The sequence below is a fragment of the Mya arenaria genome, chromosome 16 (assembly GCF_026914265.1).
Source record: "Mya arenaria isolate MELC-2E11 chromosome 16, ASM2691426v1".
NCBI lineage: Eukaryota > Metazoa > Mollusca > Bivalvia > Myida > Myidae > Mya > Mya arenaria.
Window position 1 is genome coordinate 8013523 of NC_069137.1, and position 23921 is coordinate 8037443.

The 23921-nt window shown below is 35.0% G+C and overlaps 1 protein-coding gene across 6 annotated transcripts in view; it reads right to left on the reverse strand.

Moving 5' to 3' along the window:
- LOC128221930 (uncharacterized) overlaps positions 1–23921 on the reverse strand; it is a 161580-nt gene that overhangs the window by 110947 nt on the left and 26712 nt on the right. For 2 of the 6 annotated variants that reach the window (XM_052930625.1, XM_052930626.1), the window contains exon 1: positions 17336–17418. The exons of the other annotated variants lie outside the window; for them this stretch is intronic. The gene's annotated coding sequence lies outside the window, so the exon portion shown is untranslated. Of the gene's footprint in view, positions 1–17335; positions 17419–23921 lie in introns of those variants that run through there. 6 annotated transcript variants of the gene reach the window in all.

Here is a 23921-nt window from a genome sequence, read left to right on the forward strand (position 1 = left end):
AGAACATGCGGTATTTATTATTCAGACGTTTTGTCGGCCTGAATGAATGAAAAAAAAGAATAATAAAACAATGTCCATGGGAAGTTGTTACCAGTGATCAGAGTGACACTTTCAACAACAACTCAACATTGCCAAGAAGGAACTGTGGTCAGACAAGCAAATAACATATTGGTAACAACAATGAATTTATTAAAAATGTTTTGTGAGAAATCGTGTAGAAGAAATCCTGCAACTGAAAGAGAACCGGAAGTGAAGGTATTGTCCTACAGAAGAAAATCCAGGGGACTTATTATTTGGAGAATTAAATTCATCTAGGGATAGCTCTAGTTAGCTTTTTTTTGTTTGTTTTTTCACCAGTGCAAGAACCGACTCTAATGCGAGGGGTTTATCGTTTGTCATTGATCGTTCCAAGGCGATAATCCTAGCCATGGGTAAATTTGTTTTGATGGGTGTGTCTATTTGTGTTGTTTGTATTTGTGTTTGTGGAGCTTTTTGGTGTTTGTGGTGTTCATTTTTGTGTATATGGTGTTAATATGTTTGCTTGTCTAGTCCCATGATGTTTGGTTACTTGCCTTGAGACTATAAACAGGGCTAAAGATTCAATTACTAGGCTTTGCCCTGTTGTCGTTAACTAGTATAAATCATTTGCATGAATAAAAATGCAGTCGAAACTGAAAGGTATGTAATGATATGCAACCGGCATTGAAATATGACTGGGAGAGCATTAATTGTTCGCGGGGCATAAAAAATATCAAATGGATTACATGGAAAGAGCCAATAAGTTTAACATTGCTTGTTTTGGGGCATAAATTAAAGATTTTAAATGGAGCATTAACTAATTAATTGAGAAGTAATAATAATTAGGTCCAAGCATATTATTTGCATAAAAGCACATTGTTCATAGTGCTTGATTCATAACGTACAAAAACAGTCTTTATGCCCCTTAATCGCTCATTAACTATGATTATTGGCAAATGCGGTAATGGTTAAGGTCATCAAAGCACAACATAGAGTTTTCAAATCTGTGCACATGGTCCGAGCTTCGTTAGTGTAGCTTCAAAAATAAGAAGGTAGATCGAAATCTCACAGAAAAGCTCATCCAAGAAAAAACATTCAAATGTATTTGCAAAACTGCACGCAATGTATCAATAACAAAGTGTCAAATGATAACAGTCTTTGTCATCCTAGCACAACATTGATATTTGTGTTCTAAATTGGATACTTGGTATATTGCATTTCTAATGCTTCAGAAACAAGTACATCAAAAATGTTGGAACCAGCTTAGACCCTGGGGACATTATTTAAACATTTTATTGTACACGTCTATACACGTTAAAGTTCTTGGACAAGAAGCTACACTTTGACATTCATGGACACTTAGCTACACATTAAAGTCTATGTACACCTCAATACACGTTGAAGTCCATGTACAAGTAGCTACATGTTGAAATCCATGTACAAGTAGCTACAAGATCAATTCATGAACACGTAGTTACACGTTAAAGATCATGGACATGTTGCTCCGCGGTAAAGTACTTTTACACGTAGATACACGTTAAAGTACAAGTACGTGTAGGTACACGTTGAACTGCATGTACAAGTTGCTACTCGTTACAGTACATTTGGAAGTAGCAACACTTTGAAGTTCTGGTACGCGTTAAAGTACAAAGAAACGTTGAAATATATGTACACTTAGGAACACGTTGAAGGGCATGAACACGTCGATATGCGTTGAAGTACATGTACACATTGGTACATGTTAATGTCCTTGGACACGAAGCTACACGTTAAAGTCCATGTACACGTCGCTACACCTTGAAGTTCATGTACACTTCGACAGACGTAGAAGTCAATCTACACGAAGCTACACGTTGAAGTCCATGGACACGTAGCTACACGTTAAAGTTCATGTACGCGTCGATACCTGTTTAAGTCCATGTACTCCTAGCTACACATTTAAGATCATTTACTCGTCGATATACGTTGAAGTCAATGTACACTTAGCTACATGTTGAAGTGCATGGACACGTATCTGCACGTTTAAGTCCATGCACACGTAGCTACACGTTGAATTCCATGTTAAGTAGCTACACATTGAAGTTCGTATACAAGTCGATATACGTTGAAGTCCATGTACACGTCGATACACTTTGAACTCCTTGCACAAGTATTACAGATTGAAATCCATGTAAAAGTTGCTACTAGTAATATTAATAGATACGTAGTTACACATTGAAGTTCATGGTCCCGTAGCTTCAAGTTAAAGTACTTTTACAGGTAGATACACGTTGAAGTACATGAACACGTAGCTACACGTTGAAGTTTATGTACACGTTGGTACACGTGGAATTGCATGTACACGTCGATACCTGTTTAAGTTCATGTACTCATAGCTACACGTTGAAGTGCATGGTCACATCGATATATGTTAAAGTCAATATACACGTAGCTATACGTTGAAGTCCATTGACACGTCGCTACACGTTGAAGTACATGTTCAAGTAGCTACACGTTAAAGTCCATGGACACGTAGCTACACGTTGAAGTTCATTTAGACCTCGATACACGTTGAAGTTCATGGACACGAAGCTACACGTTTAAGTTTATGTGCATTTCGATAAACGTTGAAGTTAATGGTAACTTATCAACACGTTGAAGTCCATGAACAGGTAGCTGCACGTTAAAGTCCATGTACACGAAGCTACAAGTTAAAGTGCATGGACACGTAGCTACACGTTTAAGTTCATGTACAGTAGATAAACGTTTAAGTCTATGTACACGTCAAAAGGCTTGCCATATATAACATTTACATGGTCGTAGTCGTATGTATGTATGGACTATCGTGTTTCATCGCATGAGTGTGACTCGCTGTAGTTACGTGAATGTATAGACGAGCTGGTATTTCTTGGTCAGATTTGAACATCAAATTATCTCATTCTCAGACATTTCTTAAATGCTGTATTAGGAAATGACCTGTCAAAATTATATTTCACTAAAAAGTGAATTTTAAAATCGGCTTTTCGGATATTATTTTTTAAGTATCTCAATTTTATGTTGCAAGATTCCATTTTTTTGTTTATCAAAGACTTAGTCTAAAGCATTACTTAGTCTTACTATGAACAAAACAATATCATTACAATTTATCTTAATATTACACGAATAACGCAATATTTACTATTTGCTTATCATGACCTTTGTATATCCACTTATTTGATCTAAATTTTGACAGCCATTTGCAAGTGAAAATTGAGTTTGTGTATCAGTTATTGTTTTAAGATAACATTAAAGAGCATTTCTAAGGCTAGCAATACAAATACATACGGAATAAATTATTCAGAAAACCATTTTATGCATTTTGTGAACTATTCATAGAGGTATTGAGCATATTTAAATTATCAAACGTTACAATGGAAATTGTATGAGTATAAATCAAATAAATTAAAGTGCTTGTCATTATCCGGCTGAATGTTAATTTGTATTGGGTTTCGAAATCATCCTGGTTCATGTTTCATTCGCTTAGAAATGTCAAATGGATACGATTATCAAAACAGATATATGTTTAATAGTTGTTTCCATTGCCATAACCTTTACGCAATTGACAATTTTGCTAAAATGTCACCGGGTGTAATATTGTCCAATTATATATCTTCAAACGTGATTAGTTTTTAAATTGTATGCAAGAAGAATTTAGTCTTTGATGTGTTTTTTTTCTAGTTCAACGGAAGATAATACTTTTTTATTTTCAAATAGTACAAAGATATTTTCAATTTTTGTCACCGAATAGATATTTGTTACAACAAGTGTTTATATTGAATTGCACATTCCTTGAAATCATAATTTTATATATTGACGATTACTCATGGCATAGCACTACCGTCGATCCGTTGGTCTACGATTCACCGGTCTAGATATTACTGATTAGCATTATCGTTGTAAACATTGTCATTGAGAGGAATACAAGATATGCGAATTCATAAAAAAACCTCTGTCGGGCTATTACCGCATGTCTGAACTTGTTTAGGCTTAATGTCGATTTAAAATTAATTTAACTTGAACTAATCTGCCTATATTATATGAGGAAGTATACCATTTCTAATGAAAAACTAGAGAACTCAAAAGACTAGTGTCTTAATCTTAATGCACATAACTCAAAATCCAAACAATGAGTTCCCAAGGATCCCAACAAAAGCTTTATATCCCAAAACAATAAATTATATAAATACGAAGTCAAGGAGTGATAACCAGGGCTCATATTTACTAACGTTTTGAGTCTGACTTTGCTTCACATAATAAAAATATTTAGATTCATGGAATTAATAGCCAGGGTAATCACCTTAGGCAAGCTGCTTTCTGCTAATCCTATATTACGCCAATTATGACATACCGCCAATGATACATTTATTGTGCGTTTCCCATATTATGAAGGCAAAGTCAATAGCTATAAAGTGTCTTTCCACGAACAAGCCTAAGGTAGTTTTGTAATAGTATGACCTTATATCTCACTGTCAATCATTCACTCAATAGCTATCCAGTGCCTCATCAATAATTAGCCTAAGGTAGTTTTGTTATGGTATGACCTTATATCTCACTGTCAATACCACTCAATAGCTATCCAGTGCCTCATCAATAATTAGCCTAAGGTAGTTTTGTTATGGTATGACCTTATATCTCACTGTCAATACCACTCAATAACTATCCAGTGCCTCATCAATAATTAGCCTAAGGTAGTTTTGTTATGGTATGACCTTATATCTCACTGTCAATACCACTCAATAACTATCCAGTGCCTCATCAATAATTAGCCTAAGGTAGTTTTGTAATAGTATGACCTTATATCTCACTGTCAATACCACTCAATAGCTATCCAGTGCCTCATCAATAATTAGCCTAAGGTAGTTTTGTTATGGTATGACCTTATATCTCACTGTCAATACCACTCAATAGCTATCCAGTGCCTCATCAATAATTAGCCTAAGGTAGTTTTGTTATGGTATGACCTTATATCTCACTGTCAATACCACTCAATAACTATCCAGTGCCTCATCAATAATTAGCCTAAGGTAGTTTTGTTATGGTATGACCTTATATCTCACTGTCAATACCACTCAATAGCTATCCAGTGCCTCATCAATAATTAGCCTAAGGTAGTTTTGTTATGGTATGACCTTATATCTCACTGTCAATACCACTCAATAACTATCCAGTGCCTCATCAATAATTAGCCTAAGGTAGTTTTGTTATGGTATGACCTTATATCTCACTGTCAATACCACTCAATAGCTATCCAGTGCCTCATCAATAATTAGCCTAAGGTAGTTTTGTAATAGTATGACCTTATATCTCACTGTCAATACCACTCAATAGCTATCCAGTGCCTCATCAATAATTAGCCTAATGTAGTTTTGTTATGGTATGACCTTATATCTCACTGTCAATACCACTCAATAGCTATCCAGTGCCTCATCAATAATTAGCCTTAGGTAGTTTTGTTATGGTATGACCTTATATCTCACTGTCAATACCACTCAATAGCTATCCAGTGCCTCATCAATAATTAGCCTAAGGTAGTTTTGTAATAGTATGACCTTATATCTCACTGTCAATACCACTCAATAGCTATCCAGTGCCTCATCAATAATTAGCCTTAGGTAGTTTTGTTATGGTATGACCTTATATCTCACTGTCAGTCATTCACTCAATAGCTATCCAGTGCCTCATCACTAATTAGCCTTAGGTAGTTTTGTTATGGTATGACCTTATATCTCACTGACAGTCATTCACTCAATAGCTATCCAGTGCCTCATCAATAATTAGCCTAAGGTAGTTTTGTAATAGTATGACCTTATATCTCACTGTCAATACCACTCAATAGCTATCCAGTGCCTCATCATTAATCAGCCTAAGGTAGTTTTATTATAGTATGACCTTATATCTCACTGTCAATACCACTCAATAGCTATCCAGTGCCTCATCAATAATTAGCCTAAGATAGTTTTGTTATAGTATGACCTTATATCTCACTGTCAGTCATTCACTCAATAGCTATCCAGTGCCTCATCAATAATTAGCCTTAGGTAGTTTTATTATGGTATGACCTTATATCTCACTGACAGTCATTCACTCAATATATAATTATGATCACTAAGAAGAAGTAAAAAAGTAAAGTCTTTATCACCTACATGCTAAGCATCATACTTTAATATTTCTAGCATAAATAATAGAAGTAAACGTCCTATATCATATATCATATTTTGTGCTTATTAACTCAAAATAATCACTTATCAAACTTATAATCCATTAATACACCTTTTACCAAATACAGTATGATATAAATATGATAACTAAGAAGAAGTAAAAAAATAAAGTTTTTATTATTAGTATTACTGACGGAATCTTTAAGTATGGAATGAAATAATCAATTGCACTCGTAGTAGAATGTAATGTTACCTTCTTTTTAAACAAGATCTCTTTATTCTATATGTGTCCATTAACCGAATAGTGAATTATTGTTATTTCTGAAACCGCACATACAATGTGAATGGTCTTCTTTGGTTGTCGTCATATAAATACTGAACTCCTTAATCATAGACAAAAAGGATGTGCCTTTTTAAATCTACCATAGAACAAAAATCAATAGGATAACTTTTAAACTGTTTGTCCCCATTTCAGATCAACCTTTGTGTCGATTCTATTTGGAGTTGAACAATATTCGATCATATAACTAGAATTATACTGGAATGCATGTATCTGGGCTTCTTGTTCATTCTTTAAGTTATCTTAAATCTTGATATTTATCAAAATGACTATGAGACCGTTCATCAATTACAAAAAAATACAAATCCAAATCGTTTAATATTATTAACAAACGTAAAAAAGACGTCCACTAGTCCGCATTTCTTGTATTTAGTTAAACACATTTGCACCCTAAGATATCCCGTTGCTACAAACTTGCATTTGATCGTCATTATTGCAAAGGACGCTTATCACATATTACACATTTGCATTCGAACTGCTAGGAACTGTAGTGTAATGGCCTGAGACGGATAAAGCCAATAACACCATTTGTAGTCTTACTAGGTCTAAGCTTGACTTGTTTTAAATTCCTACCAGAGATATGTTCACTCATGTCCTCGGATAATTTAGGAATGTTAGTTGGATACTAAGAGAAAAATGAAAACAATCTATGTCCGTAACCCTAACCTAACCCTAGGTGTATTTTGTTTTAAAATAAATTGGCTGCCAACTGTAAACTGGCTTCCAATTATGAGCTGGCTGCCAACTGTTAACTGGCTACAGGCGGCCAGCTGGCTGCCAACTGTTAACTGGCAGCCAGCTGACAATTGGCAGCTGGCAGCCGTACAAAAGGCGGCTGCCAAAGGGCGAGCTAGGCTCTATAGGGCTGAGTATAAATTGGCTGCCAAATGCTGCCAATTGTCAGCTGGCTGCCAACTGTTTACTGGCTACAGGCTGCCATCTGGCTGCCAACTGTTAACTGGCTGCCAATTGGCAGCTGGCAGCCGTACATACGGTTTAACCCTAACCCTACCGCAATTGCGTCCACATTCTGCAGGTGCAAAGGCCACCGTTAAGCAAATTGCCACTGTTTCGCAAAGGCCACCGTTAAGCAAATTGCCCCTGTTTCGCAAAGGCCACCATTGAACAAAATGCCGCTATTTATCAAATGCCATTGTACAGCTAACTGACAGGCAATTACAGGGTAATAACTACAGGAGAGCCGCTTTCACAATTCCGAATGACATCGCATGTCTTTGTACACTTTCAGCCGACAGATGGACGGAAGGAACAATTAGACAGGGTGATTACTATGGGAGAGCCTCTATTACAAGTCCTTATGACGCCCCATAACTTTAGTCATGTGCAAACGACGGATAGACGGAGGGAACATAAAGACAGGGTAATTACTATAGGAAAGCTGCTTTTACACGTCCGAATGACGCCGCATGTCTTTGTACATGTGAAACGACGGGTAGACAGGCGGAACAAATGGACAGAGTTATAACCAACCGAGAGCCTTTTTCATAAGTGCTAATGACGCTGCATTCGTTTTCACATGTCCTTATATCATAGAATGTGGTAAACGTATGTGAAAAGACGAAAAGACTGACGGAATAAATAGGCAGGGTAATTAATATAAGTCTCTTATATTATTCCTAAAGACGTCGCGAGTCGTTAACTTTATGTGCAATGGACAGATGAACGTACGGAACACAAAACCAGATAAAATACTATAGGGAAGCCGCTTCCACAAGTGACTATGACGTCGCATGTCATTTTTTAAGTGCAAACGACGGATAAACGGACGTTACAATTGGAAAGGGTTACTGCTATAGGCCGTTTTTAAAAGTCATAATGGCACCGCATGTATTCAGTATATGTCAAAACGAGGGGTGGTCCGACGCTATAGAGAACTGCTTTCACAAGTCCTAATTATGCAGCATGTTTTTGTGCATGTGCAATCGACGTATGAAAGGACGAAACAAACAGACAAGCAAACAATTTATATGAGATAATGTGCAAACGATTGAGGGTCGAAACAAACAGACAGGTAATCTAAGTAGACTGCAAATTAACTTATAATCACAATTCCGTTAGTTCTAAATGTCTTACTAAATTCAGTATTAAAAAATTGTTATCTCTGATTGCGTACACACGTACAATGTGAATAGTAGTCTACTACTACTCGCCAAATACGGAATGCAAGGAATGACACATTTGCATTACCTGTCAAAAGGCACCCTTATACGAGAATGCTTGTTAATTATAAAATTCCTCAGTCGTAATATTTCGTTTTACCGACTTTAAAAAAAATAACGTTTGGCTTGTTTTAAATGTTACTTTGAATTTCTAGCCTATATAAATGTTGTATACGTTTGTGTTGCAATTGTGTTTTACCTGTCAGTGGTTTTGATGACAATCAGATTTTTGGAAACCAAAAAAATGGACGTAAGAGGTGAAAACATTCTTGAACTTTTGGCAGAAGATTTGCTCAATAATCACTGAACTATATATGCTTCCTTAGAATGCACAGTGCAGTGATTTTTTTCATTAGTCTGCACAATGTCACTATCCAAAAAATGGACGTAAAAGGTGAAAACATTCTTGAACTTTTGGCAGAAAATTTGGTCAATAATATCGGAACTATATATGCTTCTTTAGAATGCACAGTGCAGTGACTTTTTTCATTAGCCTGCACAATGTCACTATCAATGATGCATTTTAAAATCAGCAAAGTCAAGTCTAGAAAAGCTGAATACATGAATGAAAAAGGGAAATCCTGTAAGATTCAATAATATGTTTAGAAGGATATAAGCTGGTTTTAATCACCATGTCGTAAACCTGCTCTTGGTAAGCAGTAGTGCCCAGTATTGCTGACCTCGGACGGATAACTAAGCCAATATTTAATCACCTAATGAATAACATAATATTGTTATTAAACTTCACTATTCTATATGAAGAAATGATATCATATTTCATCCCTTACAAAGTCTTCGGTATGCGCCTCTCTAAATCTACCACAGGCGGAAAAAATATAATAATGTGTATGTTAACCATTGACAATTATTATTGTGTAATTTAGACGATATAAAAATGATGATAACTTGCGTCGCTTGAAAAAGATTAATATTTAAGTTCATAGTTTAGTATTAACTGACGGAATCGTCAACTGGAAAATTTAATAAACAAAAACACGCATAGCAGAATGTAAAATGACTTACTTTTTAAATACAATCCGTTCTGTCTATATTTCTCACTTAATCGAATTTTAAATAATTTTACACGCACAATGTCAATGATTGTCCTTCAATAATAACCACACTTTAAAATGGTATACAAAAAAGAGAAAGATCAGATTTTATCGCTTACAAATGATACGGTATGCGCCTCTTTAAATGTACTTAAGGACTAAAATCGATAGAAGAAGTTGTATATTATTTGTCCCCAATTCAGATCACTCTTTTTTTTATTTGAACAGAATTCGATCATATAACTTTCGTTTACCAAGTGCTTTTAAACCGGGTTTATGTTCAAATATTTTGCTACTAAGCTTGTTTCTGTAGTTGTCCACATACGTACTAAACAATACTAAAATGAATGTATTTTGGCTGCTGTTTAATTCTTACTTAAAATCCTAATGTTAATAAAAATATTTTGAGATGCTGATTAATTTCAGCACACGATTGTCATCATAGCCAAGGGCGTTGGGCGACTGATCGCAGACTTGCATCAGATTGTCATCATAGCATAGGACGTTCAGCGACAGATCGCAAACTTGCATCAGATTGTCATCATAGCCAAGGACATTCAGCGACAGATCGCAAACTTGCATCAGATTGTTATCATAGCAAAGGACATTCAGCGACATATCGCAAACTTGCATCAGATTGTTATCATAGCCAAGGACGTTCAGCGACAGATCGCTCACTTGCATCAGATTGTTATTATAGCGAATGACGTTCCGAGACAGATCGCAAACTTGCATCAAATTGTCATTATAGCCAATGACGTTCAGCGACAGATCGCAAACTTGTATCAGATTGTCATTATAGTCAATGACGTTCAGCACAGATCGCAAACTAGCATCAGATTGTCATTACAGCCAAGGACATATATAGAAATATCACAAACTTGCATCAGATTGTCATCAATGCCGAGACCATTCCGCGACATATCACAAACCTGCAACAGATTTTCATTATAGCCAAGGACGTTCAGTGACATATCACAAAATTGCATCAGATGGTCATTACTGCTCAAGACGTTTAGTGACATTTCACAAACTTGCATCAGATTTTCATTACAGCCAATGACACATAGCGACATTTCACACACTTGCATCAGATTTTCATTACAGCCAATTGACACATAGCGACATTTCACAAACTTGCATCAGATTGCTATTACAGCCAAGGAGATATAGAGACATTTCACAAACTTGCAGAAAGTTTTCATTACTGCCAATGACATATAGCGACATTTTACAAACTTGCATCAGATGGTCATTACTGCCAACGACATATAGCGACATTTCACAAACTTGCATCTGATTTTTATTACCGCAAAGGACATATAGCGACATTTCACAAACTTGCATCAGATTTTTTATTACCGCAAAGGACATATAGCGACATTTCACAAACTTGCAGAAATTTTTCATTACAGCCAAGGACATATAGCGACATTTTACAAACTTGCAGAAAATTTTCATTACTGCCAATGACATATAGCGACATTTTACAAACTTGCAGAAAATTTTCATTACTGCCAATGACATATAGCGACATTTCACAAACTTGCAGAAAATGTTCATTATTGCCAATGACATTAAGCGACATTTCACAAACTTGCAAACCTTTTTCATTACAGCCAATGACATTAAGCGACATTTCACAGACTTGCATCAGATTGTCATTATTGCCAAGGACAAATAGCGACATTTCACAAACTTGCATCAGATTGTTATTATAGCCAAGGACGTTCAGCGACATATCACAAACTTGCATCAAATTGTTATATTACTACTCAAGATGTTGAGCGGCATTTCACAGACTTGCATCGGATTATTATTAATGCCAAGGATGTTTAGCGAATTATCTAAAATTGCAATAGAGTTTCATTATTGCCATGGACGTTCAGCGGCTAATCACAATCTTGCACCAGCTTGTCATAATTGCCAAGGACATTCATCGACATATCACAACTTTGCCGTCGCCCAAACACATTCAGTGTAAATGGTAGTCTATGAGTGTCCTTTTATTATTAATTATCAAGTATTTGACGTGATACTCGAAAGTCGTTATTTGCTCTCAGAAGGAACCTAATGAATCACATTAAATTATTATTGAACTCCGCAATCCTATACAAAGAAGTCATATCATATAACATCCCTATCAAATGCTTAGCTCTACGCTTTCTTTAAATCTACTACGGACGGAGAACAATGAAAGCATTTGTCACGTTGTGGGTGTGTGTATGTTTTTTTTTTACAGACGAGCGGGTTTAAGTAAACTTCAAGTATATCTTAGACAGAAATAGATCATATAGCAAACCATTACATGCAGATTGTGAATTATTCATAAAGGTATTGAACATATTTTAATTATCAAACATTTCAATGGCAGTTGTATTGGGTTTATATCAGATAACGTCAGGTGCTTGTCATTATTCAGCTGATGTTTATTTGTACTGGGTTTCAATCTCATACTGGTTCATCTTTCATTCGCAAACAAACGTCAGACAGATGAGATTATAATCATTAACATATATTAAATAGTTGTTTCATTGCCATAACATAAACGCAAAGACGTATTTGAAAATAGGTTTGCTAAAATGTCACCGATGGTAATATTGTAAAATTAGCACTTAAGCAAATAAACGAGAGTAATGTTTTTTTAAGAAGAATCTTGAAAATAGATTGCAATCATTAACATTTGTTTCTGAAAAAACACACATCTATTAAAGCTTTAAGTATTTGAAGTGTTGTTTTTCAATATATTTGTTTTTGAGTTCTAAGGAAAGGTATATGCATTTTATCTTCAAAACAGTACAAATATATTTTCTCTCTATGTCATCGAAATTTATATTAGTAAGAAGAAGTGTTTATTTTGAGTTATAAACATGATGCACATGTTTTGCAATTATAATTTTACATATTGGCGATTACTCATGGCATAGCAATAACGACGATCCGTTGGTCTACGATATGACGGTCTAAATATAAATGACAGGCACTATAATTTTTTATTATTGTCACTGATAGGGGTAAATATTATGCTAATACATTAAATGCCTCCGTCGGCTTTTTACCGCATATCTTACCTTAATGTCGATTTAAACTAAATTGAACTTGAAAGAACTTGCCTATGTTAGATGAGGAAGCATACCATTATCTTCAAAAAATGTAGAATTTCTAAAGACTAGTGTCTCAAACTAAATGCCGACAACTTAAAAATACAAACAATGAGTTAAGGATCCCAACAAATGCTTTGAAACCAAATCAATAACTCCTCTCAATACAACAGAAACTCTTTCATCACTGCACTTTTGACCAAGGATAATAATGAGATACGAAGTGAATGAGAGATAACCAGGGCTCATAATTAAAATGTTTTGAGGTAGACTTCGTTTGTCATAATGAAAATATTTAGATGCCTATATATATATAGTCGTAACAAATAATCAGCTGCTTTTTGCTGAGCCCATATTACACCAAGTATGACATACCGCCAATGATACATTTATTGTGCGTTTCCCGAAATATGACGGCAAAGATAATTTATTATGGTTTTGCCTTATATCTCCCTGTCAGTTATTCACTTATTAGCTATCCAGGGTCTCACAATGAACTAAACTATGGTACTTTTGTAATAATACGACCTTATATCTCACGGTTAGTCATTCACTCATTAAATATTTTGTCTCATCACAAACTAGACTATGGTAATTTTGTAATGGTATGACATTATATCTCACTGTCTGTGATTCACTCATTAGCTACCTAGTGTATCACAACAAATTAGCCTAAGTTAGGTTTGTAATGGTATGGCCATATATCCCACTGTTAGTCATTCATTCAATAGCTATCCAGTGTTGCAACAAAAACTTGCCTAAGTTAGTTTGTTATGGTACGACCTTTGATTTCACTGTAAGTCATTCAATCAATAGCTATCCAGTGTTCCAACACAAACTAGCCTAAGTTAGTTCGTTATGGTACGACCTTTTATCTCACTGTTAGTCATTCACCTAGTAACAAGCCATTGTTCCAACACATACTATCTTAAGTTAGTTTTTAATGGTACGACCATATATCTCACTGTCAGTCATTCACTCAATAGCTATCCAGTGTTGCAACAAAAACTTGCCTAAGTTAGTTTGTTATGGTACGACCTTTTATATCACTGTTAGTCATTCAATCACTAGCAATCCAGTGTTCCAAAACAAACTAGCCTAAGTTAGTTTATTATGGTACGACCTTATATTTCACTGTCAATCATTCACTAATAAGCTATCCAGTGTCTCACTATAAAGTAACTCACGTAATGATATGGCGTTTTTATGCCATTGTTAATCACTCATTCATAAGTTATACAGTGCCTTACCACGAACAGGCCTAAGGAAGTAGAGTAGTGATATGGCCATATATGGCACTATATCGTAATTTTGTAATAGTATGTTGTTTGTTCGTACTGTATCTTTATATTTCCGTATCACCTAAATGCAAAGATTCGTGCCTACATATTTCTAGCAAAAAAATCACAGATGTAAACGTCCTATTTATTATTGTCATATTTTGTGCAATATTTATGTTTATTAACTGAATCAATGAATACACCATTTACCAAATACAGTAAGATATAATGATAATAAGAACTAGCGCCGCTGTTGAAAGTAAAAAAAAATAAAGTTTATATTATGTTATTTACTGATGGAATGAAACATTCAATTACACTCTTAGCAAAATGTAAACTTGTCTTCTTTTTAAACAAGATCAATTCATTCCATAATTGTCACTTAATCGAATATTGATTATTTCTATTTCTAGAGCCGCACATACAATGTAAATGGTCTTCTTTGGTTGTCCTTTTATACTTACTAAACTTCAAAATCATAGACAAAAATAAATATCATATTTCATAATTTACACAAGCTTCGCAATGCGCCTCTTAAATATACCATAGAAAAAAATAAATAATAGAATTCTGAAGAATTTGTAAACTATTGGTCCCCATTTCAGATCAATCTTTTGTTTCGTTTCTATTTGCATTTGAACAATATTCGATCATATAACTATGATTATATTGAAATGAATGTATTCAGGCTTATTGATCATTCTTATTTTAAATCTTTGGGTTTATCAAAAGGACTTTGAGACCGTAATTAAATAACAGAAGTATTTCCAATCCAATTTGTTTAATATTAAGAAGAAACGTCATAAGACGCTCATTGGTCGGCGTTACTTATATTTAAGTAAACACATTTGTACCCTAATATCTCTCCTTGCTAAAACCTTGTCATTATTGCTAAGGACGCTCAGCACATATCACAAACTTGCATTCGAGACTGTAGCGTAATGGCCGGACACCGAAAAGTCAATAACACCATTGAAGTCTTACAGTGTCTTTCACACACATTTAACACGTAACTGCAATTACTACCGAAGAGCACCTTTAATAATTCCGAAAAACGCCGCATATATTTGTACATGTTCAAACGACGGATGGACAGACGGAGCAACTAGACAGGATGATTACTATGGGAGAGCCCCTTTAACAAGTCCGAATGACGCCGAATGTCTTTAGACATGTGCAAACGTCGGATGGACCAAAGGGATATTTAAACCGGGTAATAACTATCGGAAAGCCTCTTTCACAAGACAGGCGGAACGAATTGACCAGGTAATTACTACCGGAGAGTCGTTTTCAAATGTCCTTATATCAACGCGTAAAGCCTCTTTCACAAGACGGGCGGAACAAATTGACCAGGTAATTACTACCGGAGAGTCGTTTTCAAATGTCCTTATATCAACGCTTATGTTAAACAAACGACAAATAGATGGACGGAATAAATAAACATGATATAAGTCTCTTTAATTAGTCCTAAAGACGCCGCATTCCGGCAATATAAGTTCAATGGAGAGATAGTCGGACGGAAAACAAAACCAGGTAAATTACTATAAGGAAGCCGCTTTAACCAGTGACTATGACGTCGCATGTCATTTTTTATGTGCAAAAGGCGGATAAACGGTTATAGCAAATTGGCATGGTAATTGCTACAGGGGAGCCGTGTTTAAAAGTCACAATGACAATGCGTAAGGCGACGACTTATATTTATTTGTATATACATGTAGCCATATATATTTAGTGGCTATTTACCAAGATTGTTCTATCCTGATCCTGTAGGTTCTTGTTTTTTATGCTGGTGTAGTAATTTAGTATTTGAAAGTCTTCTTGACTGAAACCATGAGGCGTCTACCATTGATGTTTGATATGTAGTCCCATGTGTAAGGTGTTGGTTAAATAAATTATAATGCTCATTGTTTGGAAATACAGTACTATGTGTATTTTGGTTATCATACGCCAGACATGTAAATTTATATTGTATAAGTCTGATTTTACAGCATTGAGAAATTCACAGTTACCAACATTCCCCTGAATGAAGCCCTAGTCCATCAGCGCTTTCAGCACTTTGATTATTCTTTGTTTTCATAGTTTCGTTAAACAAAAGTATCTTATTGGTAACTTTCTATAGTACACGCCTGTAAAATCCCACACCTTACTCAGCAGTTCGATCTTTCATATTATAATTCTTAAAACAATTTACGCACAAGTAATCGAGTATGAGCAATTGTTCATGTAAACCAGTGTAGATAAACCATTGTCATATCGAAATCACATATCCCACCTGTCCGTCATTCTGTCCTGGGCTCCTTTTATTTATTTCACCTCATCTTTTTTGAGGTATTGATATCAAACTTCATTCACATAAAGACTGTGTTTAGGAGAAGTGTTATGCAGATGAACCATTATTTTGTAAATGATAAAAGTAGTTCTCATATTCAGAAATATGGACTATAACATACTTGAAATAAGGCACAAACTTTCTTTTGTAAGTTTTAAAAAAGTCCGTTGATATCGAATTGTCTGTTATGTTAACCGTTGCTGTTTTAATAGCAGGGTAATAATGGATCATGTATTGAATATTAAGTATAACCATCAGTAGTATTTGTTTAATCAGTGAAAGGAGAGTAAAGGAAAATATATACAATAATATTTCATTTGTACACTTGAATTTAAGTCCTCAAGAACATATATTTATTGAAATAGCACCATCCACGAAACATACCAGTGAAGTATCATCTAAATTGAACAGGTGTTTTAGGCGGGTATGCCGTAAGTTGTTGACGGACGACGGACGGACGGGCGACGAACGCCGGAAAATGACCGGTAGGAAAAGCTCAGCCTGAGCACTTCGTGTTCAGGTGGGCTAATAACTTAGCATGTCTTGTTTCTAAACAAGATGTTTGTTTCTTTCTTTTTTCTTTTGATGGTTTTATAAACAACCATAAACATTTCAAAATCCACAATAAGAAGTTTTTTTCTGACATTTAAGCCAACTATCTTAGCAATATGACTTGAAATCTACAATGAAAAACAAATCATCTTGATTCTTATATGAAAAGAAATTTACAATGGGAAATAAATCCATAAATATAAACGTTATTCGTTTTATTTCCCTAAATGCATTTCCTTCTACTAACAGCAGAATCTAATACATGCAAACAAACATTAAATAGATACAATTTGAATAACACACATACCTTTATCACATATTTGAGATAAATATTTCCATAAATGTGAACTTAAACTACAAAAAACTGACGTCTTACTTTACTAAACGAATACTGTGCATTTATCGTGGCACAGCAGTGTTTACCTGGTATCCAAGGTGTGAATAATATAATTGCGAACAGAGCGTGTAAAGGAAGTGTCAAGTTTCGCTCATTTTCAATATCGTGGTGAAAAGAAAATAATGCCTCTTTGATATAAAATGTTTAAAGTTCAAAGTTTAGTTTATTATGTGCAGTTATATGATTTAAACATTATTCTTAATAACAGTAATTATCCCTGATGAAATCAAATATACTGATCTTTTTCTACGTGCATAAAACTGTACTATGTTTGGTATGCGTTCGAGTTCGAGTTTCTTAATTTCTAACACAGTAATTGCTTCTTCCGGTTTAATTATCGCTTCTTCAAAATGACCCCATGACATAACGTGCACATTATTAAATAACACACAACGACACGCACGCGCGTGCGCACATGCGCACGACCGCATTCACACAAACACACACAATAATGACTGCATATAATTGTTATATATGAGATTTCTCGATGGAGTTCTCGAAGACGATTGTCACTTGTCTCGCTGGCTTACCATGACATGACTTAAGTTGGGTCTCGCCTCAAGAACTTCATCAAACGAGAGTAATGTATAGGTTCGGGTTGTTCGTTAATTGTATACTCGTACATGCTTGTAACATGCTAGTTGAATGTTTATCAGGGTCTTAATGGGCTCTGGCCTCACGGGAATTATTAAAACGAGCTTCGTTTTCTTAATTTCGTTGTTCCTTCATAGCTAACTCGTACATAAATGCGTATTGCCAGTTTAAACATTTTGCAAATGGTCAGTGCTTGTGTCTTTCTTGGATAGACACCCCTACGGTCTTGGTCATTTTCTGCGTGAACTAGCGAGCACATAATTGACAAGATGACGAGCATACTATGGTTGTTTTCCTAATATGTTTGTTGCTTATGAGGCATGTGGTAAACGTTATTCTGCCGATTACAGTTTGAAGAATCCTATGTTATGAAACACTGCTGTTAATGCAAAGAATTTGAAAATCGAACATTGCAATTTCGAAATGCAATTCGTTCTCAAGTTTGATACACTGAAATTTGCAAATCAATAGCTTCAAATTTAAGACCGGGTAATAATCGGGCTTCACAAAAACTTTAAACGTTTAAAATTCTGTTTGGTCATATTTAATATCAAGATCGTTTTACATATTGGTTAAATCACGATTAAGAGCATTATTTATATCTAAATACGAGAAGATAATTCGAACGTTTAAAGCTCAATTATCTATACTTGTAATACAAGCCGACTTGTTCAAGCCTTGGAAAACATTTTTTAAATATTAATAGCCTTAGACTATGAATGTATGCTCATTATAATTTGAATAAACTATTCAAATTGATTTCTTTAACAAGCAACCTTAAATAACGTAATTTGAAGTTATTATTCAGACATTCAACATTTTTGGCAGCCTGTTTGCTATTTAAGTGGCACCGTACCATATCAAGTACCGTCTTCGTGGCCTTGTAGTTAAGGCGTCCGCATACGGAGCGAGAGGTCATGGGTTCGATCGCAGGCCGCATCATACCGAAAATTGTTTAAAGTAGGTACAAATAGCTCCCTTGCCTGGCGTTCGGCATTTAAAGGGTAGTGCTTGGAAAAGTGGTGTAGTCAGTACTAATTCAACCCAGGAAAGTTGTATCCCGTGTAACGGTGCTTTACACCGAGCACGTTAAAGTACCAAGAGTTATCTTCGCAAAGAGCTAGGGTATCGCACCCGGATTTCTTGTATCTCATCTTGTCTTCATATGTCTGGATTTGACTGCGAATTTCTGTCACTTCTATCTCATGTCACTTATGACATTTAACCACAATTCAAGTCGTGATGGCGTCACGGCGGGGTCAAGCCATAATGCAGCCAATGGGTGCGGGCAGACCTTGATAAACTCAAATAAACAAACAAACATCAAGTACACTATTGTCGCTGTTCCGTATGTGTCAATCATGTAGGGCCATTACATGTTAACTTTTTCGAGCGCAAGGGCCGTGTCACATAATGTGAAACGATCATGTCCTACTTGCGTGAGTTCGATATATATCTGTGAAGATTTTAGTCAGTAATATAATCAACAAAACATATTAGAGCCATTCAACATGTATAATTCTTACAGGTTAAAGTAACGAAGAACGTTTGATAATGATACGGGCCTCTGGGATTGTTTTTTCTTCTCGTATATTGGACTATCGTTGCAATCCAAACAAATAAAACAGTAAACAATGAAAGGTAATGATTTAAAATGATTGACGTTCATTTATATTTATATGAAAAAAATTAAATCACATGTTCTTATTATTGTATTCCTTTCATGTTTATATGAAAAACTGGAATTTTTGCAAAGTATTGCAATGAAAGTTATTTCGATTATACCTGATTATAAAAACAGGATTCCATCAGTTGAAGCGTTCTACCTTGTCGATTTCTAATTCGATTCCTTCTAAAAAGACCAATTCCAAACTTAAGATAATTCAACATTTGTAATTATAACGAAAATTCGGACCATTTAAATTTACATTTCAGATATCAAGCATGCATATCGTCAAGTTCACATTAATGCATCTTAAACTCACGCAAAATTTGACCGTCAAATTTTTCTCAAATTGACAGATAATTATGATAATGCAAACATAAATGAACGAGGCTCTTTTCTTACATTTTGCCAGCAGGCTTTACATTTAAACCACTGAACCATACTTCAAATTTGCAATCCAACTAGGCAAAAATGATTAACTCATGAGAAAGCTTGAAATTAAAACTTCATAAAAGGTTAAGGGTCAGATTAAATAAACATCAGCTGTATATTATGAATTCTCATATCGATATGTTTTTGCTTAAATATTCCCCTTGTCTTCCTTAAACGTGGTTATCATATTACCAATTACATTAAATGGTATACCAGGGGCGCATCAATAATTTGACGTTAGAGGTGGTGCAACTTAGGGGTGTAAGCTTTTGACATGCGCCCCTCACACCGAAATGAAAACAGTTTGGTATTTAGTATTTAGTATTACTCCCTCAATTACATTTTAGCAATTTTCGAGTCCAAAATGTTGCATTTTGGGCGTATTTAGTTACTTTACATTCCTATATTGCATTACTCTCCCACCCTCCAACACTCACACACCCCTGGACCCGCTTTTGTTTACTGATTTATTCAGTGTATGACATAAGTATTGTAATATCATTTACTTTTACTCAGATACTACCTCAAAGTCATTTGACATTTATACGCCCACGCCTCTAGAACGTACTGTTCAAACTCAATATCTAGATGTCCGTTCAAGGTGAAACATTTAATATATTTCAAAATTGTTTGCATCGAAACGTATACAATTTAAGAATTTTATAAAAAAGAAAATGTTTTATTTTTAAAAACAAATATAAAAAAGAAATTAAGAAGAACCTTGACTATACAATATGTAAAGGGCAGAACTAGAGGGATACATGCAAAAAGACACCAACCCTGCACAACAAGACTCCAACCCTGCACAACAAGACTCCAACCCTGCACAACAAGACTCCAACCCTGCACAACAAGACTCCAACCCTGCACAACAAGACTCCAACCCTGCACAACAAGACTTTAGAGAGTAGAATCAGTGATTCGATTATGTCCTTGTCATATCAATTGAACGAAACCACTCGTAAAGATTGTGTCATTTAATAAATAGTAATTATTTCATTGTACGAACTATCCTATTTATACCAGGATTTGTCATCAATCAGAAATATCGATCAAGGGATGTAAAGCATAAAAGATTAAACCAAAGGAATCATTCATTGCTATTTTCTTGTTCATAATGTATTGGATTTCTTTATTGTGAACCAAACATTTTAAAAGACCTATGCATGAATATTAATATCATTGAATAAATGAATACCTTATATACACAATCTCCGAGTTACAAGTACTCTTGGACGAGTATATTTAAGGAATGAATTGCGGGGTTGATGTCATTATCGGGGTATGAACGCAATTGTGCTGGTCAAAGTGTGTGGTGTCCGAGAAATGGAAGTTGCGATATAAATATTTGATAATAGGTCAGGAATGTATCTAAAACAATTGCCGTTTATGTTCATCTCATTTATTGATGATAAACAATATGTTCTTTTGATAATGAAACCCCATGCTTTTAAAACCTGTGTAATGACCTCGTATGCTGTCCATACGTGCACTGTTCTGCGGCAATATAAAATTGATATATTTTCAGTTCAATCATGCTTAAGGAATTCCGGAAATAAGTGCATTACCCAGCAATGATCACGGTGTCACTGTAAAGGGTCACATGGTTCAATATCTATCAAGTTTTATTAAGGAAGTCCAGACAGTACGTAAGCAGCGAATTTGATGTATGATTATCGTTGAAAGATATCTTTTGAAACCATTATACAATGATTTGCGTCAAATTAACGACAAAGAAATAGTCAGATTTTAAATTGGTAAATAGGTAAATGAATGGCAATTATTAAAATTTCATCGATCAATTGGTCATTATCTTCCAAATTCAGATCATCTATTACATTAATTATTGACGTAGCGGTTTTCGTCGGTGCAAAAACGTTTCGTTCCAGCGATACAATCTGATAATTTCTTAACCTTTTGCGTATATTGGCTGAACATGGGTGAACAAGTTAAGTAAGTCTATGTAGGTGATGATATCTTGGTCCTGACATTTTGTTTTCTGCATTCCATATAAAAAGTTAAGCTTCATGTAAATATATGTATACACGCCAGTTATGGATCGTGTAGTGCATACCCGTATTTCTCAGGCAATATGTTGAAATTTGATATAAAAAGGGATAGAGATCCTTTTCCATTGATTGGGTTTTGAATAACTACTATGGCGACAATGCCAGCAGCGACAAAAACATCGAGCTAAAAAATGAAGCCTAAACCTAGAAGTAGCATATTGCATTACCGATCATTATCCTTCACTAATTGAAAGTTCTTGTGCCAATTACAGTTCACAAATATACACTTAAACGTTGGTTGAAGAGATATCGACCGTGTTAAATTGTTCAATAGTGTTTGCTAAAATTTAAAGTTATACAAAACGTGCATGCATACTTTACTCACTGAAAAAGACAACTCTCCGTTCTTATTCTTATAAAATGTACACAACTTCTCTCCATAGCATGGTTTAACCATAAGTATGTAAATATAACATTATAATTTCAAGGATTACGCCTTTTAAATAATATCGAAAGATATGGAGTAGAAATTATATCGTTAACGTAGACACAGGATAAAGACAGAACATAAAAGGCTCAAGTAGTTTGTAAATATAAAATGTTAGATATGCAATGGTAATAAAACCGTATATTATTTGTAATGCGTTGATTGTTTGACTTCTTTCAAAGCATTGGAATATTTAAGAGAACGGACAATACGTGGTGTATAATAGAATGCCGTTTTGTCAAAGAGAAATAGAAGGATTTTCAATGGTTTTGGAGAACATGTTGTACCTCTCTCGTTGTTCACGAAAGGGCTTGTGTGTCAGTGTTTAGGCCCCGAGTTATAACATGTGGTATCAGTGTGTTAGATTCTCAACATGTATGCGTTTGTGTTTTGAGCACAGTCAACACACCGAACCTTTGGCACCATGTCTTTGAAATCTCTAGAAATGTCCGACCTTCTATTTGACTCTCGTAATTAAAGTCTTTTTAACGAGTAAATCGATCGTAATTATAATTATTACGGGTTTGAAACAACTGTCATGATTTGTAACTAGTCCAGCCAAAACTTTGGTTATGCGCTTTAACAAAACTGTCAGGATATTTAAGACTCATTTAAAACAAGGATACGATAATACATGTACACATTAACATGCACGTTCTTCTGATACAGTTAGAGCATGCTTTTTGTTATATGACAGAGGGGAGACAATGAGTTGTTGGACACGACAGTAAGAATGAGAGATATCTGCATATTTGCTGGAAAATGCAGGAGGAACTAACTGTATTTTGTTGCACGAAGCAGGAGTGATGGAAATCTGCAAGCTGGTACACAAACAGAAAGAGGAAATCATGGTATTTTGTTTTGCAAGGCTTGCGTAGGACTAAACTGTCTGTTGTTACACAAAGCAGAAGGGAGGAATAACCGCATTTTGTTGTACTCGGCTGGATTGGATGCTATAACAGGATACTGCTCAATATATGAATGGAGATTATTTCATATGGTTGCACAAGGCAATTTGGAACACAATGCATGTTGTTGCAAGTGCAGAAGAAGCTAATCTTTGAAGTAAATGCAGAAATAGCTTAACGTGGAAGTACATGTACAAGTAGCTAAAGGTTGAAGTACATGTACAAGTAGCTAAACGTTGATGTACATGTACAAGTAGCTAAACGTTGAAGTACATGCACAAGTAGCTAAACGTAGAAGTACATGTACAAGTAGTTACACGTAGAAGTACATGTACAAGTAGTTACACGTAGAAGTACATGTACAAGTAGTTACACGTAGAAGTACATGTACAAGTAGTTA